The sequence below is a fragment of the Ascaphus truei genome, chromosome 3 (genome assembly GCF_040206685.1).
Source record: "Ascaphus truei isolate aAscTru1 chromosome 3, aAscTru1.hap1, whole genome shotgun sequence".
Classification (NCBI taxonomy): Eukaryota; Metazoa; Chordata; class Amphibia; order Anura; family Ascaphidae; genus Ascaphus; species Ascaphus truei.
The window spans coordinates 85,279,771-85,293,788 of NC_134485.1; the positions used below are offsets into that span (position 1 = coordinate 85,279,771).

General features: G+C 47.9%; 1 protein-coding gene across 1 annotated transcript in view; it reads right to left on the minus strand.

The window, feature by feature from the left end:
* The window catches only part of FBXO39 (F-box protein 39), a 58,003-nt gene extending 44,584 nt beyond the window's left edge, over window positions 1-13,419 (minus strand). The window contains exons 1-2 of the mRNA XM_075594461.1: window positions 13,280-13,419; window positions 11,200-11,610 (exon numbers count right to left, since the gene is read on the minus strand). The gene's annotated coding sequence lies outside the window, so the exon portion shown is untranslated. The remainder of the gene's footprint in view (window positions 1-11,199; window positions 11,611-13,279) is intronic.
* Between the last annotated feature and the right edge of the window lie 599 nt (window positions 13,420-14,018).

A 14,018-nucleotide genomic window follows, 5' to 3' on the forward strand; every position in this document is an offset into this window, starting at 1 on the left:
CCATTGCAGGCACTACAAGCCCCAGCAGCCCCTGTGGCTGCAGCTCACATGGCGAGATCCAGCCAATAGGGCACGAGCCTTCCCCTGCAGAGGAAGCACACTTCCCCTGCGCTAGGAGCACACTAGTCGGAGCTGGGACAAGAAAAGGGTAGGTCGTGTGTGCAGGGCGTCTGTGACACCTGCACTAGGCCAGAGACCCCCTTAGGCCCCGACTCCCCTCAGTTTGTGATTGCTGCAGGGACAGGCCCATTAGATAGGGACACTGCCCCTGTAGTACCAGTGTGAGGGACATAGCCAGGGCATGCTGCAACCTGGCATCAAGGTGGTCTGGGACCAGATCACCACCCACAGATAAGAGACTATCTTCATGGTGGGACACTCCTGCTGGACACCACCCAACGTGGAGGCAGACTCGTCGCTGACGACGATGGCGTGGGACTGGGTGAGGCGGACTCGTCGCTGACGACGATGGCGCTACCGGGTGCTGGTATCATCAAGTGCACCAACGTTACATACGTTAGTCATGGGCAGAGCTGTCGCACACACTTGTGGTGGGAGTGCCTATTGTGGGCCGGGCACTGGGACACACAGGTACTGTGGTAATACAGTGTGGGACTATTGCTATATGTACTATACGGTGTGGGTGTATAATATATGTGTGTTATCAGTTGTGCTTAGTAAATATCGTTATACCCTATCCTGTTGTGTGTTATCGAGTACATTGTCCTGTGATGGGGTTATTTGAGACTGTTAGGATCCTGCGCAGGTGGAGGCGCTGTCACCAAACGGATCAGGTACACCCAGGCTCCCAGCAACGGAGGCTCAGACCTCCTGTTAGCAACAAGTAACGCACACACACAGTAGCCGCCATATCTCTGTAACGCTCGGCCTGCCCACAAGCCAGAAGAGACCCCGGGACTGAGGTGGAAAGGAGTAATACCACACACCTAACAGTAAATGGGGGCACGGCCAGAGTGTGGAAGTAGCGTAGATGGTCCGGGTAAACAAAAATAGAAATGATACCGTACTTGACAGCTCCGGCGAAGAAGGGTAAAGTTCGTAAGCCAATGGTCGTGGATTGGAGAGAGCAGCGTAGTCGATTGTCCGTGAGCCGTGTCCAGGGGTTGTAGAAGTCTGCAGCGTAGAAAGTCCAAAGCGAAATCCAAAGGGTTCCAGAGAGCAGCGTAGTAGAGTCCAAAGCAAAAGGTCAAATCCAGGGAGGTCAGCAGAATTTCCAGAGACAGGAACGGACACTGTAAGACAAGAGAGGCCAGGCAACAGCAGACAGCACCAAGGTACAGAAACTATGCAGAGCGAAGAGGAAATGGTGAAGGGGAACTAAATAGGGTGGGCTGGGACCAATCAGGGGAAGGGGAGTGACAGAGGAGCGGCCCGAAGAAGGACCTGATAGGAGAGCAGAGTGTGAGAGTTTGGGACCAATCAGAGTGAGGGGAGGGACAGCGGAGCGGCCCGAGTAAGACCCAGATAAGAGAGAATTACCAGAGGCTTTGGGAGTGGTCTGAGCAAGGGGAGGAGTGGAGGGACGGACAAGGGAAGCAACAGAAAGGGAAAGAGGACCTGGGAGGCATAGCTGATGGGGCAGGGGCGTGCAAGGTACGTGCGCCGCGTCAGAGGAGGCGGAGAGTGGGAGAGACGTACCGGAGGATTTGGGAGTAGTCTGAGCTAGGGGAGGAGCAGAGGGACGAACAGGAGAAGGGTCAGGTGGAGAAGAGGGACCTGGGAGGCGGAGCTGACGGGGCTCGGGCAGAGACACGCAAGATGCATGCGCCGCATCAGAGGTGCGGAGTCTGACGCCCAGCACCAACTAATGGCGGCCTGGGTCCACGCGCGCCCGTAGGGGTGACGCGCGCGACCGGGATGTGCGGGGGCAGCCGCCAGTGGCGAGGGACGCCGCCGGGGAGCCCGGATGGCCTGTAATAAAGGTAAGGAGGCGCTGGAAGCGGGTATACCCGCAGCGCGGATCCTTACAATACCCCCCCCTCGAGGGTCGGACTCCGGACGAACCAACCAAGGTTTGAGGGGAAATTTTTGATGAAAATGTTTAAGTAGCGATGGAGCATGAACAACCGCATGTGAAACCCAAGAACAATCCTGAGGTCTGTATCCCTTTCAGTGGACCAAAAATTGAAGTTTGCCCCTGGAGATGCGAGAGTCAATGATAGACTGGATTTCAAACTCCTGTTGTCCAGGTACAATGGGGGGGGGGAGGCCAAAGAGAGGGATGAGCGAACCGTTTGTCTTAGAAAAATGGTTTCAAGAGAGAAACATGAAATACAGGTGAAATCTTCATAGAAGGAGGCAGTCGAAGTTGGTAGGCCACAGGATTAATTTGTCTCAGTATAGAGAAAGGGCCCAGGAACCTGGGAGACAATTTAGGGGTTGGGGCCTTCAATTTGATATTTTTTGAAGAAAGACAGACCTTCTCTCCAGGAATGAACTTATGGCCCTCCTGACGGAGCCTATCTGCTTGTTTTTTCTGCCTTAGCACGGATATTTGAAGAACTGCTTGAATCCTCTTCCATGACTCCTGTAAGGAAGATACCCTCTCATCTGCTGCCGGAACTCCGGACCTGGAAGGAAGCAAGGGAAGACGAGTAGGGTGAAATCCGTAGTTTATAAAAAAAAACGGTGATTCTTGAGTAGACTCGTTTTTGAGAGAGTTGATTGCGAATTCTGCCCAAGGAAGTAACTCAGCCCAATTATCCTGAGAGTCCTAAGAAAAACAACGCAAATACTGTTCAAGGGACTGGTTCATACGTTCAGTCTGCCCATTCGTTTGGGGGTGGTAGCCTGAGGAAAAAAGAAGGGTAATGCCCAACCTCTGGGAAAATGCACACCAGAATTTAGAAACAAATTGAGTACCCCGATCTGAGACAATGGACCACGGGACACCATGAATGCGGAAAATTTCCTTTACAAAAATGTCAGCCAAAGTGCAGGAATTGGGTAGACCCTTGAGGGGGAAAAAATGAGCTTGCTTGGAGAATCTGTCGACAATTACAAGAATGGTAGTCTTACCATTAGACGGGGGAAGATCCACGATGAAGTCCATAGAAATGTGACTCCAAGGACGGTCCGGAACCGGGAGAGGTTGTAGAAGACCGGGAGGTTTTTGACGGACAGACTTATTTTGTGCACAGACTGGGCACGAAGAGGTGAAGGCTCTGATGTCCTTTGACATGTTGGGCCACCAGAAGGTTCGATTAATCAAATCCTTGGTCTTCTTAAACCCGGAATGGCCAGCAGATCTGGAGGAATGGCCCCATTCCAAAATTTTGAGATAAAAACGGAGCTGCTTAAAGACGACCATCGGGGACTTCCAACCCTTCAGGGACCTGTGTTTGAGATTCCAAAATCTTATCTAAAATGTCAAAGGAAGCGGCAGAGATAAACAATTGGGGGGGAAGAATATTCTCCGGGATATCTTGTGACTTATCCTCAGTGATAAACTGGCGGGACAATGCATCCGCCTTGATATTCTTTGTCCCAGGAATATAAGAGATGGTGAAGTTAAACTTTGAAAAGGACAGCGCCCAACGAGCTTGACGAGGGCCAAGGCAACGAGCACCTTCAATGTAAGAAAGATTTTTGTGGTCCGTCAGGATTGAAATGGGTTCCTTTGTTCCTTCCAGGAGATGTCTCCACTCTTGTAAAGCCATCTTGATGGCTAACAATTCCCTATTCCCCACGTCGTAATTTCTTTCTGCAGAAGAATTTTTTTTAGAAAAAAAACCACAGGGGTGTAATTTGTCTTCGGGGGTGATCCTTTGAGAGAGAACCGCGCCAGCTCCTATGTCGGAAGCGTCAACTTCCAAAGTAAAGGGGAGGGTGGGGACGGGATGTCGCAGAATAGGAGCTGAGACAAAGGCTTTTTTAAAGAGATTCAAAGGCCCGAGTGGCCTCCAAGGGCCAAGAGGATGGATCGGCCCCTTTCTTGGTAAGGGCCGTAATGGGTACCGCCAAGGTAGAAAAGCCAGCAATAAATTTCCTGTAATAATTTGCGAAGCCAAGGAAGCACTGGATCGCTTTTAAGGAGTTAGGTTGAGGCCATTTGAGTATGGAATTGAGCATCTCTGGATCCATGGTGAAGCCTTGATCCGAGACAATGTACCCCAGGAAGGTAGTGGAGGATTGGTGAAAGACACACTTCTGTATCTTGGCATAGAGCTTGTTGGCCCGTAGGCGAGAGAGCACCATCTTGGTATGACGAATGTGTTCTTCTAGGTTTGTGAAAAAATAAGGATATCATCCAAGTAGATAATCACACAAGAGTTCAATAAGTCACGAAAAAACCTCATTCATAAAGTCTTGGAAGACTGCAGGGGCATTGCACAGCCCGAACGGCATCACCAGGTACTCATAATGACCGCTGCGTGTGTTGAACGCGGTCTTCCACTCGTCTCCACTGCGGATGCGAATCAGGTTGTATGCTCCTCGTAGGTCAAGTTTGGAGAAAATGGTCGCGCCTTGCAGCCTATCGAAGAGTTCTGGAATAAGAGGCAAAGGGTAGCGATTTTTGATGGTAATTTTGTTTAGGCCACGGAAATCGATGCACGGGCGAAGCGTCCCATCCTTCTTCTTTACAAAAAAGAATCCTGCTCCAGCGGGAGAACTAAATTTCCGAATGAAGCCCTTTAAAAGATTTTCAGAGATATACTCGGACATGGCTTCAGTCTCAGGTAACGATAACGGATAAGACCTAGCTTTGGGAAATGGGGCACCCGGAATTAAGTCAATCGGGCAGTCGAAAGGGCGATGAGGGGGAAGCTCCTCGGATTTGGCCTTACTGAAGACATCCAGGAACTCCGAATAGACGTCCGGAAGGGTGACGTCCTGTGGGGACAAGGTCTCCAAGACAGCCAGTACCGCAGCGGGCGGAGCAGACACTTCTACTTGGGAGGATCTCCATAGAACAGGAACTTCAGCAGTCCAATTGATAATGGGATTGTGTAATTGCAGCCATGGTAGACCCAGGATGATGTGAACCGAAGGAGAGTGTATAACATCAAAGGAAATAATTTCACAATGTCCATCATTCATGGAAAGTTCTAGGGGAAGTGTCTCCAAGGTAATAAAAGCTGGCTGCAGTGGTCGACCATCAATAGCCTCTAATCCGACCGGAAAGGCCTTCTCCCGGATTTGAATGTTGTGCAGGGTAGCAAACGCCTGATTTATAAAATTCCCTCCGGAACCGAAATCAAGGAAGGCCTGAGCAGGGGTCTGGATGTTGGCGTGCTTTAGGAGGACCGATAATAGAAGTCGTTTAGGAAGACGCTGTGATGGAGAAGGGGAAGCAGAGATGGTACCCAGTGAGATTCCCCCATACCTGACTGGGCGTTGGCATTTCCTGGCCTCAAAGGACAACGTGGCAGGATGTGCCCAGGAGAACCACAATAGAAGCACAGGCCCTAATTTCTCCGACGTAGTCACTCCGTAGAAGAAAGGTGATGAGTGCCCAGTTGCATGGGTTCCGGAGCTTCCAATGTGGGCAGTACAGGGAGAGGAGATCTGGAATTAGAAATCAAAGAAATAGCAGTACGAGGACGTTGACGTTCAGCCCGCCTCTCCAGAAGTCTTTGATCCACCCGAACGCACAGAGCGATTAAGGCCTCTAGTGAGGATGGCCTTTCACGAGCCGCCAACTCGTCCTTTAAGGTTTCCGGAAGCCCCTGCCAGAAGGCGGTGGAGAGAGCTCCATCGTTCCAATCAGTCTCTGCTGCGATAGTCCGGAACACCAGAGCGTAACGTGCCAATGATCTCCGACCATGCGAAATATGGAACAAGGAGGACGCCGCCATATCACTGCGTCCTGGGGTGTCAAAGACTAAACGAAATTCTCCTTTGAAATTAGAAAAGTTGTAAGTGAGTTCAGGTTTCAACTCCCAGATTGGTGAAGCCCAGGCCAAGGTGTCCCCGGTGAGAAGGGAATACACATAAGCTACCTTAGTACGATCCGTGGGGAAGCGAGAAGGTGACAGTTCGAATTGTATCTCGCACTGGTTTAAGAAACCGCGGCATGCAAGTGGATCCCCTGCATATTTACTGAGCGTAGGAATCCGCAACTCCGAGGACCCTGTTCCTTCACGGGATACTATGGAAGAGGAAGTGGGAACATTGCCCTGGGGAATCTGAAGAGAGAGGGTATTAACTTGCTGGTTAAGGGAAGAGACTTGGTTATCCAAAAAGTTAAAGTGTTTGGAAATGGTGGTTAAGGTATCTTCCACCTCAGGGGGGTCTGGGTCTGTTGGGCTCTGCATAATGTAACGCTCGGCCTGCCCACAAGCCAGACGAGACACCGGGACTGAGGTGGAATGGAGTAATACCACACACCTAACAGTAAAAGGGGGCACGGCCGGAGTGTGGAAGTAGCGTAGATGGTCCGGGTAAACAAAAATAGAAATGATACCGTACTTGACAGCTTCGGCAAAGAAGAGTAAAGTTCATAAGCCAATGGTCGTGGATTGGAGAGAGCAGCGTAGTCGATTGTCCGTGAGCCGTGTCCAGGGGTTGTAGAAGTCTGCAGCGTAGAAAGTCCAAAGCGAAATCCAAAGGGTTCCAGAGAGCAGCGTAGTAGAGTCCAAAGCAAAAGGTCAAATCCAGGGTGGTCAGCAGAATTTCCAGGGACAGGAACGGACACTGTAAGACAAGGGAGGCCAGGCAACAGCAGACAGCACCAAGGTACAGAAACTATGCAGAGCAAAGAGGAAATGGTGAAGGGGAACTAAATAGGGTGGGCTGGGACCAATCAGGGGAAGGGGAGTGACAGAGGAGCGGCCCGAAGAAGGACCTGATAGGAGAGCAAAGTGTGAGAGTTTGGGACCAATCAGAGTGAGGGGAGGACAGCGGAGCGGCCCGAGTAAGACCCAGATAAGAGAGAATTACCAGAGGCTTTGGGAGTGGTCTGAGCAAGGGGAGGAGCGGAGGGACGGACAGGGGAAGGGTCAGGTGGAGAAGAGGGACCTGGAAGGCAGAGCTGACGGGGCAGGGGCAGAGACACGCAAGATGCGTGCGCCGCATCAGAGGGGGTGGAGTCTGATGCCCAGCGCCAACTAATGGCGGCCTGGGCCCGCGCACGCCCGTAGGGGTGACGCGCGCAACCGGGATGTGCGGGGGCAGCCGCCAGTGGCGAGGGACGCTGCCGGGAAGCCCAGACGGCCTGTAATAAAGGTAAGGAGGCGCTGGAAGCGGGTATACCCGCAGCGCGGATCCTTACAATCTCCCAGGGGGTGGGGGAAAGTGCGCTACACTTGGTTGATAACTTTTTGTCTCAGACCATCCTTTGTTTTAAAATCTGAGTTTAGGAGTTTGAATTCTTACAGGAATGTTTTGAGTTATAAAATGTAGTGTATATATCATCATCTTCAGCCGTTGTTGATCCACCGTGGGATGAAAGCCTCCCCAATAATCCTCCAGGTACTGTGATTGCCAGATTCTGTCCTCCAAGTTGCTCCAACACATTTTCTGATTGCATCCTCCCATCTTACTTTTGGTTGTCGTCTTGGTTTTTTAATTTTGCTTGCAATCTAGTTGAGTACCATCGTTGTCCAACGATGGAAATTTCTTCCTGCGATTTGTCCGGCCCATATATGAATGAGAACTTATATCAAGACAATTGCATTGAGAATATGTTGTAGGATTTTGAATTTTTATGTAACAAAGGGAACTGAATCCTAAGTGAGGTCGGATGCATAGCAGATGTTGGGGGTTGGCTTAGTAAAGGCCTGGTAGGAAATCTGAGCCTGCAGTAGTTTGAAAGTTCTTTGTCCAAAGCCACCACAAGGAGAAAGGGGACGGAATTAGTGATCTATAACTATGAGTTGCTCTCAGCAAGTATGTCTCTTTCCCTGGACCCTCCTCAAGGACACACCATCTAAGCTGCATGTACCATCTAAGCTGCATGTGAGTGAACAATGAGTCCTTTGTTCTATGAATTAACATCAGAATCACATGTTTGCCATCATTGACTAAACTTTCGTTTGTACGTAACATTGTAAGAATAAATTGACAGGAGATACCGGTGGAGAAGTCAGACGTGCAGGAGGTCCACGAGGTCGCGACTCGGCGTTCCATCTTTAAACCTGTCACCCACGCCTGTTTGAATCTGGTATCTTGTAAGCCTTGAATTTTACCATTTCCGGATAAATTTGATTTGGCTTTTTTATTCTTGGCTCTGTTGTCTCTCTTCTGGGATATCATTCTCCCTAAGTATATGCTGTTTATGGACTATATTCCTTAATCCAGCACTCTGTTGCTCCTTGGAGCCCTACCGTTTATATGTTGCTTTATATACAGTATACACTATGGTAGTTTGTATATATTTTTTCAGATATTGACGCTCCCCTGGTTCCGTTCCATTGTACTTTGAGTGTGGACCCTGAAACAGTCCTACAAGGGTTTGAGTGTTTTTATCTTTATTTATTGCACGGTGAAGTTTATATATAATTTGTTTTATTTTAATTGATTGTTTATTTCACTGTTATTTGCACATAGGTATAGTGTTTGAGCGCCATCTAGTGTCCTTTATATGTAAAGAATAAATTGACTGTGTTGGAAAATCATCTTCTGAAGTATTGAATCTTTCTGAACAAGAAATAATAATACGTGGAATATTATTATTATTATTTTTATTATTTAACACTTTCCATCTAGATGGAATTTGAAGCGAACCAATCAGTGACCACTTCTTGTGTCAAAACAGTTGTGTCCCGAAAAAGAGGAATTTTCAGGCAGCTACTAATCTGAAAAGATGAATCCAGCAAGTGACTAACACAGACACTTATGTGCAGTCCATTCACCAATCTCTGGCAGCACCATTCCAGAAGAAACAGGTCTGTTTGTTCTTTAAAGGTATCCTCTATATTCCACCTGGCAGTATCTGGTTGAAAACCCTGATAACCCAACACGACTCTGTGACTGCTGGTCACACGGTAATAAGGAAAACAAAAGAACTCATTTTGTGCCAGTAATGGTGGCCTATACTTGGCCTTAGTTTTGTACAGTATGTTTGGTTGTGTGTGGTCTGTGCCCGCAATAAGATACCTCGTTCTAAACCGTATGTTATTTTCAAACCATTACCTATCCTGAAGCGGCCATGGAGTTCAATTTCTATGGACTTTATTGTGCAACTCCCACTTTCTCAGGGTTTCAATACTATTTTGATAGTCGTGGACTGATTGACTAAAGTGGCACACATTATACGTGCTAAGAGATTTCTGTCAGCTAATGAAACTGCTAATCTCTTCATGGAGGGAGTTTTCAGGTTGTAAGGGTTCCCTGAGGTGATCTATGATCGAGGAGACCAGTTCTCATCCCTTTTCTGACAAGCTTTCTGTTGGCAATCAAGATTTAGCTGTCATCTGCATATCATCCCCAGTCCAATGGAGAAACAGAACCCTTGAATCAGACCTTGGAGCAATATCTCCACTATTTTACCCAGCATATTATAATCAATCGGCCATCATTGCAGTTCAGTTTTGTGGCTTTCCGTCTCCAGCTCATAAAAAATATTTCATGTTTCTCTTTTGAAACCATTGATTGGGACACTTTTTGTACACGTTCAAAGGTAGCAAAAATTCTCAACTCCTGGAGAAATTGAGGACAGCTCCAGTACCTGAATGTGGTCCAGAGGAAAGATCCTGGGAACCAGTGAGAAATGTTTTCACCCCAAACCTCCTAAAGGATTTCCACTTTGCCTATCTCAACAAGCCAGATCCTCAAGCTTCTGAAAGACGCCTTGTGAGGTGGGGGTACTGTCAGGCCCAACAGAATCAGGAACCATGACCTCTGCCATTCTAGGCAGCAGCTCTAGCAGTGTTGGCAAAATCAGTTGCTGTATACCTCCCCTCACATAATACTTTATACTATGCACTGCTCACACCTGTTGCCAATCAGCCCCGTGGAAACTCCCCCTGGTTTCCTTTATAAGCTGATCACTTTCACTTCCTGGTTGCCAGATCAATATGCTTTTGCCTTTGCATCCAGCCTTGCTATCAGCGCATCGATGGATCGGTCTGTCTTGCTGCCTGATCTTCTGCCTGCCTGACTACATTTTTGACCTCTGCCTGCCCCAGAACCCGGCCTGTCTGACTACATTGTTGCTTTCCTCCTGCCCTGTTTAAACAGTTTTCCAGCCTGCCACCTGCCTGACCTTCATGTCTGCCTGGTCCATTGCACTGCATTTGTCCATCTATCCTGCCCTGCGCCAACTCTGGGACGCGCAGCCCGTTTCTACGGCTACGCTCCATCCCGTTCCATCTGCTCCAGTCATCGGTGGCTTGGCTTACACATACTTACCAACCGATGCTCCGTCTTTCTGCTGGGCACCAATATACACACACAAATCAGCTCATGAGCACTCACTGAGACAGGTAGACAGATGCCCGGGTGCCTGGCTAAAACGTATTTGCAGTGATGTGTATTTATAAACACTTTCCACATTCATAGTCCTCAGGAGTGCCAGCCTCTTCTTTTTCATTCCTATATATACATATAATATTAATACAATATGTCGATTCTTAAAATAGTTTGAATATTAAATGTGTATGATGGCTGCCTGCAGTGTCTTGAAATGTTACGTCATTGTCTCAGAATAGTAAGAATTTTAACTGAGAATATCCGGGTATTGATTCCACAGACAAAGGATAAAATAATACACCTCACTTTTACTACACCATTGTGCTAATCTCGTGATATGTTCCCCTCACAGCACCGAAAAGTAGATAGATTACATTACAGTATGAAATCATACATGTCAACATACAATAGGAAATTGAGGAGAATGGGGGTGGAGGAGAATTGAGGAGAATGGGGGGGGCGGGGGGAATTGAGGAGAATGGGGGGGGGGGGAATTGAGGAGAATGGGGGGGAGATCTCTTGTCTTTCAATAACATGCATACAGAAAGTAGACACAGATCTTCCTGCCCCGAAAGGGTTCATTGATAGAGATGGGATGGGTCCCAGAGAGGATGAGAGGTGTCTTGTGGATTATTGGGACAGGACTGGGAGGACTGGGAGAATTTATGGGTGGGTGTCTGAAGGAACATAGGAGCGGTATAATGCAGCAATCCTGCCAATTTTCCATATAGGTTTTATTTTGCAGAATTCAAACCAGGGGGGTTGACCAGAGCTGGACCGCTCTTATTTTAGCTTCGGGGAACCCCCAGTTCCTGAGATTCTTACCAGAGTTGCTGGTGCTCTTTTCTGGATTTTCAAAGGTTGTGCCAGCGGTCGTCCAATAATAACCTGCAACGCTATCCCTACTATGATGTCGCGGCTTCCTATTAGCCTGCAAAACCTGGGCTGCCGACAGGGGCGAGAGCCGGGACAAGTTTTCTAGGCCCGGCCGATGCTGGAAGTTGGCTTCTGCTACCGGCTCCCGGGCCTCTGATTGCAGCTGGACCCCGGCTCCCACTATCTACAGTGGGCCTCTTTCTCATGGTGGACCTCCCTCTCTTTCACCGGTGTGCGTCAGAAACTGGGACCGACTTCCGGGCGGTCCCGGCTTCTGCATGCCCTGGCGGAAGAGAGACCCGGCGTGGGAGAGAGGCAGGCTCAGCAGAAGGCCCGCCGTGGGAGAGATGCCTGCAGCAGCTGGGGAGAGACCACAGCCCACCAGCAAGGTAAGTGTGTGTTTGTATTTTGTGTGTGTTTGTATTTTGTGCGGAGGGGTATTATATTTTGTGGGAGGTATTGTATATTGTGTGTGTGTTGGGGGAAGTATTGTGTTTTGTGTGTGTGGGGAAAGTAGTGTAGTGTGTGTGTGTGTGTGTGTGTGTGTGTGTGTAAAGTATTGTAGTGTGTGCGTGTGTGTGTGTGTGTGAGTGAGAGAGAGGTGTATTGTATTTAGTGTGTTGGGGTGTATTGTAGTGTGTGTGTGTGTGTGTGTGTGTGTGTGTGTGTGTGTGTGTGTGTGTGTGTGTGTGTGTGTGTGTGTGTGTGTGTGTGTGTGTGTGAGTGAGTGAGTAAGTGAGAGAGAGGTGTATTGTATTTAGTGTGTTGGGGTGTATTGTATTTAGTGTGGGGGGGGTGTACAGGCAGTCCTCGTTTTACAACGCTTCACTTTACAACGATTGGCTTATCCAACGCTATGCAAAGCATACCTATGTTCATTTTTACAACGCCAAAACGGCTTATCCAACGCTCTTACAACGCTTTGCAAAGTTGTTTATGTGTATATAATATATATTTTATATAATATAATATTATATTATACTATATAATATATATTATTATATTTTAGGTTATATTATACTATATAATACAGTATATACACTATATAATTTATGTGTGTGCTGCATATCTTATTGCCTGCGTAAAATATTTGGTGTATTTTAGTGTTAAAAATGCCTTCAGGAACGGAACCTTTCATTTAAACAGTGTTCCTATGGGAAAACGTGTTTCACTTTAAGACGTTTCGCTATCCAACGCCATTTTGAGTAACGCATTGTGTCGGATAACCGAGGACTGCCTGTATTGTATTTAGTGTGTGAGGGTGTATTGTATTTAGTGTGCGAGTCTGTATTGTATTTAATGTGTGTGTTGAGGATGTATTGTATTTAGTGTGTGGGGGGTGAATTGTATTTAGTGTGTGTGGAGGGGTGTATTGTATTTAGTGTGTGTGGAGGGGTGTATTATATTTAGTGTGTGTGGAGGGTAGGTCGTGGGGGTGTATTGTATTTAATGTGTGTGGGGGGTGTATTGTATTTAATGTGTGTGGGGGGTGTATTGTATTTAATGTGTGGGGGGTGTATTGTATTTAGTTTGTATGTGGGGGGTGTATTGTATTTAATGTGTGTGGGGGGTGTATTGTATTTAGTTTGTATGTGGGGGGTGTATTGTATTTAATGTGTGTGGGGGGTGTATTGTATTTAGTGTGTGTGTGTGGGGGGGGGTATATTGTATTTAATGTGTGTGGGGGGTGTATTGTATTTAATGTGTGTGGGGGGTGTATTGTATTTAGTTTGTATGTGGGGGGTGTATTGTATTTAATGTGTGTGGGGGTGTATTGTATTTAGTTTGTATGTGGGGGGTGTATTGTATTTAATGTGTGTGGGGGGTGTATTGTATTTAGTTTGTATGTGGGGGGTGTATTGTATTTAGTGTGTGTGTGTGTGGGTATATTGTAATGAATGTGTGTGGAGGGTGTATTGTATTTAGTGTGTGTGTGGGGGGGTATATTGTATTAAGTGTGGGTGTGGTGTATTATATTTAATGTGTGTGGAGGGGGGGCAGTGGTGGGATTCAGCCGGTTCGCACGAACCTGTTACTGGAATTTTTCAAGTTCGCAGAATCGGTGCATTAACCGGCAGTAGAATCACATGTTTCAGAGCAGGACTGCAGGGGAGGTGCGCCATCTAGCTGTCTGACCCGGAACTTCCGGTGCCTGCAGCTAGAGCTCCTCACAGCCTGCTCTTACTCAAGTGATTGCTCTGCCGCTGCATACCATCTCCCCCCCCCCCCCCCCCCGCCTGTGTGCAGCCAGCGAGGCATGGAGGAGGGCAGGGAGAGATATGAGGGAGGTTTCAGAGTGGCTGGGGGAGATTTGAGAAGGACTCTCTGACCCCACTGGTCTCTCTCTGCCCCGGAGAAAAGAAACAGTATAATGATAATCAAGTAGTGATATGGAAATATTTTAAGAAAGGCAAATAATATGAGAGATTAAGAGAGATTAAGAGAGATTAAGAGATAGAGATAGAGATAGAGAGAGAAGAGAGATTTTTTTTTTGTGGGGGGATTTTGTGTGTGGTGAGGGGGGAATGTGTGTGTCCGGGGAGGGGGATAAATCCGGGAGCTGTATTGAGTGAGATGGGGTAATTAAGTGATAGCGGAGGAGGGAGTGTGTGAAAGGAGATAGGGGGGTGAGAGATAAATACATGGGAAGATGGGGGGGAATAGACGAGTGGGTTCATGAGGTGGGAAAGGGGGGACTCGCAAAGTCGCCAACACAGGTGGGAGGGGGAGGCTCGCAAGGCACACAAAGGTCATTACCCTAGTCACAG